A 13,431-nucleotide genomic window follows, 5' to 3' on the forward strand; every position below is an offset into this window, starting at 1 on the left:
TTCCTCATAATGAGTCCACTTCTGTCACAAAGCCTAATTTTGGGTACCTGGATGGAAAATATTGTCCAGACCCCATTTGTGAAAATGCCTTTAATTCTGAACGAAGGATGATTTTTCAGTTCTATTTGGGAAAAATGAGGACAACAAAGAGAATTTAGTGCAGAAGGGCCTAGGAAAGATCCATTCCACATGCTGCAGGCCACAAAACACTCTCCATCTTCTTTATCTAACTTAATGTCTAGAGGAAAGAATACACTCACAATGCACTGTGCTGCAGGAGGTCTCCCACCCTCCTAAGCCAGTATGTCTGGGAGGGAAGGGTACCTCAAAGATGGGTTTGTGTGAATGTTCCTGTGGTGGTTTAGGATGTTGCCCCCTCTCTGAAGGGCACAAGGACCTGGACCTCAGTTTCACCCAGGCAGGTTTTGGCATCCTTCTTCAGGATCCTTCTTCAGGATCCTTCTCCATTGCTGTGTGAGACAGAGAGAGCTGCTGCAGAAGAGACTGAGAAGGTGCTGGGCTTTGTCAGAGAGGCAGCAAAACAGGCAGGGGCTGTAATTCCTTCAGCTGTTGCAGCAGGAATTCACCTGGCAATGCTCTGAACCAGGAGGTCTCAATGAGCAGGTGGCTGTACCCATGTCCAGCAAGACTTAGGTCAGTTGTGATAATTTTGTTCCCCAGCTCTGTAATGTGGTTAGGCACAGAAAAGCTGTCTTTCTAAGTTTGGATTGATATAATTGACAGAAGCAGACATCAAAAATTCCTAGGAGACTACGAGTTATGATCTTCTTTGAATGCAAATAGTTCCTAGCACAGCAGCCCTGACTTTGGTTAGGGCTAATGCAAATTAATAAGCAAAATAAATTATATAATGGATGGAAGAACTTGAAAAAAACACTTCACCCAAGAAAGTAGAAGTGATTTTTCAATAGCACACTGTCCAGGTTTTCACCAAGCTTCAGCTGCTTTTTGAATAATGAAAGAGATGAACAAGTGAAATACATATGCTTCAACCACAATCCTAATTGAAATACATTATGGTCAAACAGGGCATGTTCTACAGAGGCGGAGATCAGTGTGATAAAACCAGGAACAAGATGGAATAGTGCTTCAGAAGTGTTTAAAAGCTCTTCCCATTCCGAAGGAGTGGCTCACATTTGCAAAACATTTATTCAAGTCTCAGCTGAAAATAAATCCTTGAACGTAGCTATGCTACTGAGAGGTTGCACAGTGGCAGTGGCCTCTTTAATCATTGTCCCATTCAAGCCCTAATCAGGGCAGCATATGCAGCAATGAGCGGTAGGAGCTGAGAATTCACCTCCTCAGCAGGGTGAGATTGTCTGTGTGTCTTCTTTCTAATTAGAAGCTCTATTCAAATGTTAATCAGCAACACCATGATTAAGGAGGATTAAAGAGAATACTTGGCCATCACTTCGCTGATGTGGCTGAAGAGGTTTTTTTCTTTCTTTCTTTCTTGTAACAAATAAGGATGTTCTGCTCCTGGTGGAAGTCAGTGTTGTTTGACTTCATCTCAGCGTGGAGGATGCCACCCCTTCTCCAGGATGCTTCTGTGATGGAGGACAGCTGTTTTATTTACAACACCTTCTGCCAACCATCTGAGCCACACTGGTACTTGGTAAACATTTCTGATGTTTGAAGAGTGAGGAGAGACTCACCCACCACTGCTGAGAGGAATTTGGGAATTACTCAAAATAAAGATGGCCTGAGAGAAGGTCACAGGAATAACCTCTCTGCTCCCCTGACATTAGCTTTGAGCTCTCTCTTCTGTTATTCCAGTGCTTTAATACCCTTCTTATGCCATCTTCTCTACCAATATGGGCTCCTAAATGGTTCTCTTTGGATTTTTCTTTAGAGAAAGGAAGAAAAATAATCACTGTCAGAGTAAGATGAAATCAAATGAATCTGAGATAAATCGGAGAATTCAGTGAAGGAACAGTCTTATACTTGATGGAAATGGACAAAACCCTGCAACTGGAAAGAACAAAACCACTGGAGATTATACCAGGATGACCAGCCCAGACAGAATAAGATGAACCACAGAAACAATGGGCACTTCTCCACTCACAATTTCTCTGCTCTATTCAAAGGAACAAGGTGCTACATGATTAGAGACCATGTCCTTCTCCAACATCCTCTCTCGAGGTGCTTGCCTCAATGCCATGCCTTGCCCAGTGACACCACATCATTCCCAATGCCTTCCCATGCATTCTCCATAATTCTCCATAATTAGGAGAAACAAAAAGCTCTCTTGTGTTTGTTTCTTCTGAGGAATAAGCTCAGCTAGCATAAAATGAAACTATTTGTCTAATGGTTTTGTTGGAAAAAATCCCTTCAAAGAGACTGTACTGGAACTGGCTATTCCTCCAAATACATAAAATGATTTAATTAAAGGTGACAAGTTAAACAGAAATTTTAGTGCATAGTGACCTCATTGTAAGTCTGTACTTTGCCTTTACAAAAAGTTTAGCATCAGGTGAGGCTGCCCTCCCACATCACATGTCATAACCAAGGTCCCAGCACAAAAACCTTTCTCTGAACTCAGGCTAGGGAAACTACGTCCATTTGCATATTTCAAGGAAAAAAAAAAAAACAAACAAGAAAGAAAAATTGAAAGCAATCAGCTCATTTCTGGTGGAGAATTTGGATGCTGCCTCCTGCATCCATGCATAATCCTCAGCACAGTATTCATTAAGCCCTGATGATTCATGACTGGCTTCTCCAGCTGAGACACAGGATGGGTTCAGCCCTGAATTGCCCTCACTGTCTGGAGGCATTTAATTCCAGGGGTGACAACACAGATTGCTGTGAGTATTTTGAAGCTGGCTCTGCTCTGTGGCAAAGTTAAGTGTTGACTTCAGCTGTGTTTCTGACAATACCAAGGCAGGCAAGCAGAAATTCAATCCTGCACTATGTATTATATATGATTTATGATTGTTTGGGGCAAAAAAAACTACCAGGGTCTTTAATTCTTCTTGGTACTGTACAGGAAGGAAAAGTGGTGGCAACAATAGGCTGTGTGCTTGCAGAGTCATTCCAGGCTGAATTCATTTTTAAAGTAAGCTAGAGGTTAGCTGAGTTGTCAGGGACTTCTGAAAATTAGGGGTTTTCAAAGCATCCAATTCTCATTTTGAGATGCTGTTTGCAATCAATATCCAGTCCAAGTCTTCAAATATCAGCTGGGCCTTCAGCACACCTTTAGTCACACTAATAGACATTCACACCCCAGAGACCAGCACTGAAAGGGTGACTCCTTGAACTGGAATGCTGTCCCATCTAAAATAGGCTGTAATCTTGGGAGGCACATCTCTGCCAGATTTAATGTACCCAGCACATACAACAATAGTGGAGGTCCCATGGAACAGGCAGCTGTGTAAGCTACACAAACCCAGTCTATTGACCCATGGCAACATCCACATCCCTCCACTGTCACAGCTGGCTGGGACCTGCACTGGGTAGATTAAGCACAGCTAAATCAACCTGCCCACATGGCAGCACAGCTACACTGAAAAACCTGGGGAGAACTGGAATTCTCAAAGCGTGCCAGAGGGAAGGGGAGTAGGAAACAATTATTTGCTGTTCTCCCAGCAGAAGAACAAGGGATCATTACGTGAGACTCCGAAATTGCAGAGTCAAGCAAATGAGCATTTTGCACACATAGTTAAACTGAAATATACTGCCACAGGATAATGTGGGGGCCAAAAATATTCATGGCCAGAGAAACCTGTCAAGAGTCATTAAAAAGAAGGACTTAAACATTGCCTGAAGAAGTGCATACAGTACTACAGCCTGAAGGTGAAAGGACACAGAGAGATATTTCTTCTCTGCCGACACAAATGCTTCTGCTGCTGTTCACTGTTAGACAGAAACCAGAGCAAAGCTGATGTTTGTTTCAGATGAGTACAGCCATTTTTATATCCTTATAAAAAATGTTCTGTTCGTGGAGTTGTCCTTTCCAGGGAAGGTCAGGATCTCCAGATATATTTTCTGACAAATTTTGGAAACTAACCAGATAATCAAATATGCCTTTGACTGATGCTGGAAAAGGAACATCTTCCTGGCTAATAGCAATTAATCCCAAGAGTCCCTCCATAGCCTAATGGATTACCAGGACTCCTAAAGGTCATCTCCTACCAGCAGAGCTCTCCCAGGATAGATGATCCTCACATTGGCAATGCCATCCATGTCCTGACAAGGCCAGGGTAGGAGTGCCAGCTCTTCCTTACATCAGGGTCCCTGTTCCTGTCCCTCAGCTTGAGCCAGCAGACTGAGAGGAGCCAGTCTCAGCCTCCCAGCTGCCCAGGTCCCTGACATTTTACTGCTGTCACCATGGCTGTGTCTAGGCAGCATAATTCAGCGCTCTGCAGAGCTGTGTGAGCCAGCTCAAGTCAGGCAGCATCTGCACTGTTGGCATCTGAGCTGCAGGCACGTGGAGCTCCCTGGCACTTCCCACCATTTTTTCTACCCACACGGCTACTTTGGTGTCTTTTGCACCTTTGCTTAATTTTAATCTCAAGGTGATGAGGCCTAACATCCCCTTTCTCATGGCTGAGGCTGCAAAGAGCAGCAGTGCTGGTCTGTGCCATCCCTGCACGTCTCGCTGCTCTCCCCGCCAGCCTCGGCGAGGAACGAGCCTGGCAGGACTGACAGCGACCCTGGAGCACAGAGTTACAGCCTCAGCTTGGCACAGGAGCAGCCAGTTCAGGGGCAGGGCTCAGCAGGAGCCCTGCCAGCCTGTCTGGTGCCATGCTGGTCCCAGGTAGTCCAGTGGGCACTTTCTGGCCACATCCAAAGCCCACACTTGGAGACACCGTGTCTGTGGCTTAGGTGAGTTACAGCTCGGGACAGCTCAGGTCTCCTTGTGCTCACTGGGGGCAGGAGTGAAATACTCTCACTGATGAGCTGGCTCTTCTTACTGAGATTGAGATCACCTGGTGCCATTCAGCTTGGGACACACACTATCACTTTCCATAGGAAATGGACTGGAAAAAGTTGAATTTCCTGTCTCCATAGCTTTTACTTAAAACATGGCTTTGCATCAGAACCTTTCCAGCGTTGGGCACTTCCATCTGGCAATAAAATTCTATTAAAGCATTTAAAATAAAAACATCACAGAGTTACAAAACACCGAGGTTTTGATCTGAAATCATTACATTCCCACATGCTTAGTAACGTATTCATATTTTTCTTGCTTGCTTCTTTCAGCTAATAGTATCTCAGAGGGGTTCTTCCAACATCACCTATTTCTTGGCTTGCAAAGAAATAAAAATCCTGATTGATGATCTGCAGGCAGACGTGATGAGAGCATTCCAATCAGAGGCACAAGGCTGGTGCCTGAGTAATGGGTTTCCCACGCCCACAGGAGGCACAGCACGTGCCAAGTGGTGAGGTTGCTCTTCTAGCAGGAAAAAACTCTGCACCATCAGATCTACATGAACAGCCACAAGTTCACGTCACTGGGCTAAAGAAAGCAAATAGATAAACCCAAAGTACCTCCCTGCACTTGTCTTTGCTCTTGTTAACATCCAGGCGTGAGCAGTAGCCTGTTGCAGTAGGTCATTTGTTTTAAGATTGGATTTGGCTTGACAGGAAGTCTAGACAGAAGAGTACTCAGTTAATCTGTCAAATTCCCATTGCTCTTCCATGCATCGAGCAGCTCTTGGATGAGCTGGTGTCTCGAGGATAAGGCAGGGAGGTGAGGCAGGGAGGTGAGGCAGAGGCTTTACTGCAGAGCAGTCCAGAGGAAAGGTCCTGGCACACCTGGCTTCCTCTTGAAGCAGGGGAGGAAGGAGCTCATTTTCCTCTGGAGCAGAGCTAAGACCTTTCAGGGTGCTATGACCACAAAACCTTTCTCCAAATCATGAGTTAAAGGACTGCAGTGAAAGCTGCTCAGGCTGGTGTGAATGGATAGGTTGCTTTTTAGGGCAGCAAGGCTTTCCTTTACAAACATTATAAAGGAAATATCTGTGTAAGGCACTGGGTCATAGCCCAGTGGGACCCAAGCTGGGTCCCTTTATTGCTTGCAAAAATCAGCAGTAGGAGAAAACAACTGCAGTTTTATTGTAGTGCCCTCCATGATGTTATAATTCTCACTCCCAGGATGATCTTTGCCACCCTCCTAGTGTGACATTTTTTGGCACTTGCAGGTAACCTCTGCCACGAAGTGCTCACCACATGGCTGCTTTCTTTTAGAAACATTCATTGCCACAGTCCCAGACAGCTCTGACCAGCCAACTCAAACCCTTTTGGGGGTCACCAGGGAATCTGGGTCCCCATCCTGGATGCATGGTTAAGAAACAGGAAGCCCACCAGGTAGAGTGGTTCCACTTTTCTATCAGGCTCCCAGCACTGAATCTCTAGCTCTTACAGCAGCAATAATCAGCCACAGAGCCCTGGAAAGACAGGCGGGCCAGGTTCATTTTAGATAAGGGAACTGTGAAAAATGACAGCATGACAGACAACTGCACAAGGGAGAAGTCTTCACACAGTTAAGGCTTTACTGACAAAATGCTGTAACTTCCCAGCAAGAGCTGCTCGGTCGGCTCCAGAGCTTCATCTGCTGGTGTTCCTCAGTTCATGCCTTCCAGGTGGGATTCTTCTCCAAGAAGAAAGGATAGAGGGAGTGGAAAAAAGGATACAAGGAGTGGAAGTTATGAGAGATGTGGCTATTTTGGGGTAGAGAGCTCTGGAGGTCCTGGAACTAAGGATGAGCATCCTCATGGCACTGTGAAATCTGGTTAGGGTTTGTGTTTTGCTTTGTTGGAAGATGCCAAGTGCACCTTCAGCAAGGTCAGGGGCAGGGTGTTCATCTACAAGCACCCATCCTCTGTCTTCTCACCCCATTTCTCCCTGCCATGCATAAAAATGAGCAAAATTTCCTAAAAATTTTCAAAACCTGCTTCTGAGGCCCAGAATCGAGTCCAAACCCCTGGAGGTTGGACAGGTCAGGGTACAGCAACTTTCTCCAGCTGCTCCAACTGAAGGGCAGCCTGCAAAAACTGCTGAGCACTAAGTGAAGGCATGATGCTGGTTGAGAAGCCCACACCTCTGTCCTGCATGATCCTGGTCATTCCTTCTCTGCATTGGATCCAGAGCTGCTGAGGGAATGTGAGCAAAGGAGACCATGGAGGCAGCTCCAGACAAAGATTTTTGGCTGCATCTCTGAACACTCCTCTGCCCATGAAATATTTATGATGACATGTTGCCTAGCAATGACCAGATTGCCCTGAACAGGCAGGAGATAAAATATACTATGGGATGTGGGAACTATGGGAGAGATTGTGAAGGAGGGGGGAAAAAGAATCAAAATAACGCCAACTCCAAATGGGCACCAATTTTGCTGGGCTTAGGACCTTTTACTAGTAAGAGATGAAAAATAGGTTTTGTTCAGTAAAGAATTGGATTGGTCAGACTGATTTCACCAGCTAGGTAGAAGCTCACAGGGATAAAAGCAGGCAGTCAGGAAGCACTTAGCTCTTATGTAGCAAAATGGTTTATTTTTGTCACTGCTTGGCGATGTGTGTCCAGACAGCACTGTCCTGTGGTGTTTTCTTTCCTCTCCTTGTCAACGTGCCAAAGCTAATTAAAGTGAGCTGAGTCTATCTGTGAAGTGGGATTTACTGAAACAAACTAATCAGGAAGGCAAAAATAGCATGTATTTTTGTCATTTGGAGGGAATTGGTTGGCTCGGAAGAGGATTGATGGGAGAGCCGAGAGCTACCGCATCTCATCTGTTTTGCCATCTGATTCTCCTCATTCATCCTGGTGTATATGCAGAGCACTCTCAGATTGTTTTTTTTATTTTTTCACCTCCTAGATTTAACCCCATTTCCAGCAAGGTGGAGAGCCAACAGGTGAGACAATAGCGTTTCTGAAAAACAGCCACTTTATAAAAGCTGGTGGCGTGTTTGCTATTTGGTGGTTCTCAATGTAAAGAGGGGGGAAAGGGAAAAACATGAGTTCTTTTCCTGTGAAAAGAGATCATCTTGCAACAGCATTTGTTTGCTGGAGCCCTTGCAGAGGCCAGCTGTTAATAGATGGGCTGCATGAGCCTTCTCATTCAGTTTATCACCAGTCTTGCACAGAAAGATTCTGCTGCTTTCACAAGGGCAGTCAATCCAGCCATCTCATATCTAGAGCAGCCCTGATTGCCTTACCATCCACTGCCTGGCAGTCTTTATTCTTCCCAGATCCCTGTGGTGAAGGGATGGTTGCTTGCTCCGTTCTGCAGATTCACAGAGGAGTAGTTCTTAAAGCCAGATGGGAACTTTGCATCACCCAGCGTAACACAGATGGGGACCTTTCATCACTCACCTCGATTCTTTGTGCATGACTGATATCATCCTTTCCCACAGCATCCCATCCCACCACCAAGCCATGGAGACTCTCTGGAGAGCTTGATGCTTTTGGTTAAGCCTCCTGGAAAACTGTTTCATTTCAAATCAATGCATATCTAATTGAAAAAGGATAAAATATAAAGGGCAAAGATGGAAGTTTTGGGAAGGTGTTTGGCAGTGTGCCAAGGAGAAGTGTGTTCCCACTAGCAGAACTAACCTGTCAGCAGGGAAGTTGTGGTGTGCTGAGGAGTGGTCTCCAGAAGAGCCAACCTGTGACCTTCACTGTAATAATCACTCCAGAAACACACCCCAAACAAATCCCCAAATCTATGGGAGCAACTTCCTTGGCCAGAGCAGGCAAAGTGCTGTTGGTGGGATCAGTGTTTTCCTCACCCAGGTTTTGGCGTGCTCATGGGCTCTGGTTCCAGCAAGCTCCTTCAAGCATTTTGTCAACAGCTTGAATTTGTTCACCACTCTGGTTTTGTGGAAGCTTTTTCAGCTTTGCCATTTTGACACTTCTCCTTTGCTGGGTTTGCCAGGTAGAGGTGACACAACATGCTCTAGTCGAGCTCCCAGCACTGTCTCTGCACAAAGCAACCCTCAGGCACTTGCCTGGGCTGCAGCAGCATTTGCCAAACTTGCGTTTTTTTCCCTCAGCTTTTATCCAAAGCAGATGTTTAGCTGGGCCTTTGGGGATGTTCAGTACACTGCTGGCACTTTGGGAAAAAATTCCCTTCCTCCAAGGTGGGGGATCATTGTACAGTGCACAATGGCATTGGGGCGTTTGTGCCATCCTCTCACAGCAGTTTTGGGGACAAGGTTACCTCACTCCCAGCTCTCACTGGTCAGCGTGAGGGGAACTAATTGCTGCCACCTTTAATGGATACACCAAGGGCTGTTTAACCTTTGATGACTGAGCTGATCTGGGAAATGAATTAAACAGTCTTAGACACAACAAATTATATGGTCAAAAAGAAGCAGAATGCGATGGCAGGTCCTTGGAGCTGCTGAAATGGAGGAGCGAGGGGCCAGAACGTGACCCTCTCTCCTCCATCCAGATAAAAGGCTGTCCATCAGAACAGGAGCCATCACAGATGGCACATCTGTGTCAGGAACCAGGCTCATCAATTACCATTGACAGGCTGTCCGCAGTGAGATATTGCCCTGACACGGAATCAGATAATGCTGAGTCAAAACCACATCCTTCAGCAGGCTTCAAAGCCTTCCTGCCCAATGCTATCGCTGTTATGAGCAGCTGGAAGTGTGAGATGCAGTGACAAAGCACCAACTCCCCTGGGTTCAGTGGCTGGCTTGGCCAGTGATTTGCTGGATGCCCTTGGAAAAGCCAATTAAGTTTTGCTGCCTTGGGTTTCTCAGTTGTACAATCCAGAGCTGTACTCAAGCATAATTAACTCATGATCTGACCGCAGTTTCGGGCATGTGGTTTGTAAGAGGGAAGCATGATGGTTAAAAAAATCAGGAATTGAAAGTATTAATAGATTTTTAGGGCCTGAAGCAATGACTCTGCTAATTTATTTATACAGCATTTGTTAACCAGACCGCAGAACCTCTTCCAGCAGTATCTGTACTGCAGGCATGCCTGTGAGTCCTGCCTGCGCATCTAAAGAGATGCTAAGTCTTGACTTAGAGATCTCAAGTGGCAGAGATTTCATCACATCTGCAGGTCTGCTGTTGAAAGGCTTTTTTACCTGCCTCTCTAACACACACCACATTGCCAGTCTGAGCATACCCAGGATCGGCTCCCACCGTGATGGGATTAAAGAGCCGTAAATGTGAGCAATCTCTAACCCAAGTGGAAGGCTGCAGATGGTGACTGAGCAAGCTCTTTGCATTCTGGTGGATAACTTGAATAGATTAGGGTTTAAGCCACTCACAATAAAGAAGGTTTTTAAGGTCTTAAATAATTCTGGGAACTCTCTCCAATTTTCCCAGCATCTTTGAGTTTTAGATGCCCAAGCTGAAGAAAGAACCAAACTCATCTCACTGACATTTCATTTAGAGGTAACATCTCTGCACTACTTTTAATCTCTTTCCTTATTCATTCATGGCTCATATTTGTCCCTTTAGCTACAGCTTTGCTCTGAAAGTTTGTGTTTGAATGATTTTCTACTGTGATGCCCCATTTCTATTCCAACAGAGTTTTTGAACACTCTCAGAATGCCTGCTTTACAACCTGAGCAATGTTTAGACATAAGGAGAGGATGAATAACTTGATATTTTGATCTAAGGTAATGTAACAAGTGCCCCAAAGTCAGTCTGAGTTGGAGAGAGGGAGTCAAATTCACAGCTGGAGTTGTTCAACCAAGACTTGAAAGGATACCCTGGATGAAAACTGGAATTAAAATTCAAGGTGGGGCTTGCTGTTGGAGCATATCAAATCTGGCATTAATCTTATGAAATGTGCTTGCTTCTTTTTCCTTTACTGTGGCTTTGAGCACGAACCAGCTCAGGGAATTACAGTGGAAATGCTGCAGACATTTATTCTAAATTTTTATTGCTGAAATGGGAATGTAAGTAGGATCCCTGACCTGAGAGAGTAAACCAAAATATAGCCAGAGTCAGACGAGTTTGGGATACCCAGGGAGGAGAGAAGATGGACAGGGAGAGCTGAGTGCCACTGGTGTACATGCCACATCTGTTCTTTGCTGGTACCTTATTTAAGAAAGGCTTTGCAAATTGCTGTGGGAGCACAAATGACCTCCAGTGTATCCAGGGAGGACCCATCTCAAGTGCATGGCTGTGGGGCCACAACATCAGAAATTACCAAAAGACCTCTGATTCACTAGGCTCTAAAAGTAAGTTAGAAATAAAGTGTGTCCATTAAAAAATAATTCAAAAAACCCAGCTGCTTCCACATGATAAAGAAGTTATGTCTCCAAGGAGCATCCATCAACAAAACTGTTGTCCATAAAGGAAGACAGAAATCCAGAGAAGGAATGCAAAAAATATGCAGGACAGTGGAAGAATAGATCGAGGAATGGTCTTTGGGAAAAAATTCTGTGGTAAGTGAAGGGTATTGGCAGGTAGAAAAAGAGGGTTTCACTAAATAGAATGCAAATTATAAAAAACTAAAATGCCAGGACTTGCTTTACTTAAAAAATCAAGCAAACAAAAAAAAAAAAAAAAAGAGATGACAGGGTGGTAGAGATGCTTGCAGAGAATTCTGGAGCTGAAAACTGCTTGCTTACATGAATGGCTAATTCCAATTAATAAATCCAAGATAAGATTCCATTTTCTTGTCAAGTGGATATATCAGGCTAAGTAGGATGGACAGTGAGGAAAGAGAGTAGGCAAAAAAAAAAGAAGATAGTGTTCAGTGGGTGTGAGGTGTCAGATGGACAGACTAGGGGCTACACCACAAAAACCACATTTGAGTGTTTGAAGTGAATAAATGGGAAACTGGGGAAATGGAGACATAGATGTGAGAATTATCCAAACAAAATGATGGCTGAAAATCAGGAACTGAAACCAGTGAAAGGGGAAGCTGAAGGGAATAGGACAAAATCCTAATTGATAAACAGGGAAAGAAAGAGTGCTGACAGAGTCAGAAGGGAGAATTGTTGGCAAGGGTAAAGGGAAGTTCCTTTGCAAAGTTTTGTACTCAAAAATTATAATCAAAAATATAATGAAATGTTTCCACCTCTGGGAAGGTCCCTGAGGAGCTCCATACAGCATTTTAGCTGCTGTGTTCAGATAAACCAACATCTTCTGGGAGGTTTTGTATTGTATATTTGTATCAGCTGGGACAGAGCTGGACTGAGCAGGACACAGCCATGATTGACTGTGTCATACATTAATAGTATCAAATTATGGCTCTGTGGTTATTGGGGTGTATGGTGGAGTGTGTTTTACTCCTGGCAATAAATGTAGTGTTTGCCTTGGGATGCCAATCAATAAACTATCTGCCTTAATTGGTATCGATTCATTCATTCATTATAACACTGTACAATGAAAACCAACACTCCTGCGTTGTCACAGCCCCTGCAGCAACAGAGCCCTCACCAAATCCGTTTTGCACAGCAGAACTCAGGGTTTCAGATGGAGACAAACCTCTGTGAAGCTCGCAGTGACTGCAGCTCTCCCCTGGAACACCGAGGGGCTGCCCTCCATCACTTCTGATTGCTACAGACAGGGGCCTCGTGTTCAATTTTGCCTCTTCCACGATCTGCTGCTGAATGGGAAGAGAAAACCTCTCTCTCCTTTCTCTCTACCTCACATCAGCAGTGGAGAACAGAGCTTTCCCTAAGTGGAGGTGTAAATGTGGATACCCTGTGGGTTCCGAGGTGCGTCTGAAGCCTGCTGAGATGTCAGCAGTGCATTGGCTTTGCTTAATAAAAGTGGCAGAAGCTCCTCATCCTGCCAAGGCAGCACTAAAACCTGCCCTGCACACAGGGCTGGGTGGCAGGGGCAGTGCTGGGGGGTCGTGGTCTCTCCCAAAAAGGCACCTGGAGTCTGCTGTGCTGTCTGTACAAGGCAAGCAGGTTTCATGCTACTTTTGGCTCAGTGGGATGCTGTCACTGTAACAATATCTCCTCTCTTTTACCTGGGAGGAGGCAAAACACTCGAGTCAAAAGATTAACTCTGACACGGCTCAGAAGCTGCTCCAGAGGGGCAGAGGGATGCAGCAGTGCATCCAGCCTGGAGAGCACAGGCTCAGGATGTGGTGAGGGCTGGTTTCTCCACTGATGGCTCACTTTTAAGTTAAAAAATGATGACTGAAAAGCAGGAACTATAAAACCAGTGGAAAGGTAACAGGGACAATACCCTGTATGACAACAGTGAAAGGAAAGGGGACTGATGGCAGTGGGGGGAGGGAGAATGGTTTCCAAGGGTTTTAGTTATAATGAATGAATAAATAAATCTGTTCTTTGGTAATTCCATATTTTAAACAGTGCTCAGGACTTTAAACAGTCTCAGAACTTATGGCATGATACAGAAAGAGGAACCTCTTTTCTTGCCTCACTGGTACCCTCAGTCATGGATTTGTGCTTTGTTCTGGGGATGCCTCTCCCAGACAGGAATGTATGTGCTGGCAATTAGAGTTAGCACAGACAAT

This window comes from Cyanistes caeruleus, chromosome 13, assembly GCF_971803275.1.
Source record: "Cyanistes caeruleus chromosome 13, bCyaCae1.hap1.1, whole genome shotgun sequence".
Lineage (NCBI taxonomy): Eukaryota > Metazoa > Chordata > Aves > Passeriformes > Paridae > Cyanistes > Cyanistes caeruleus.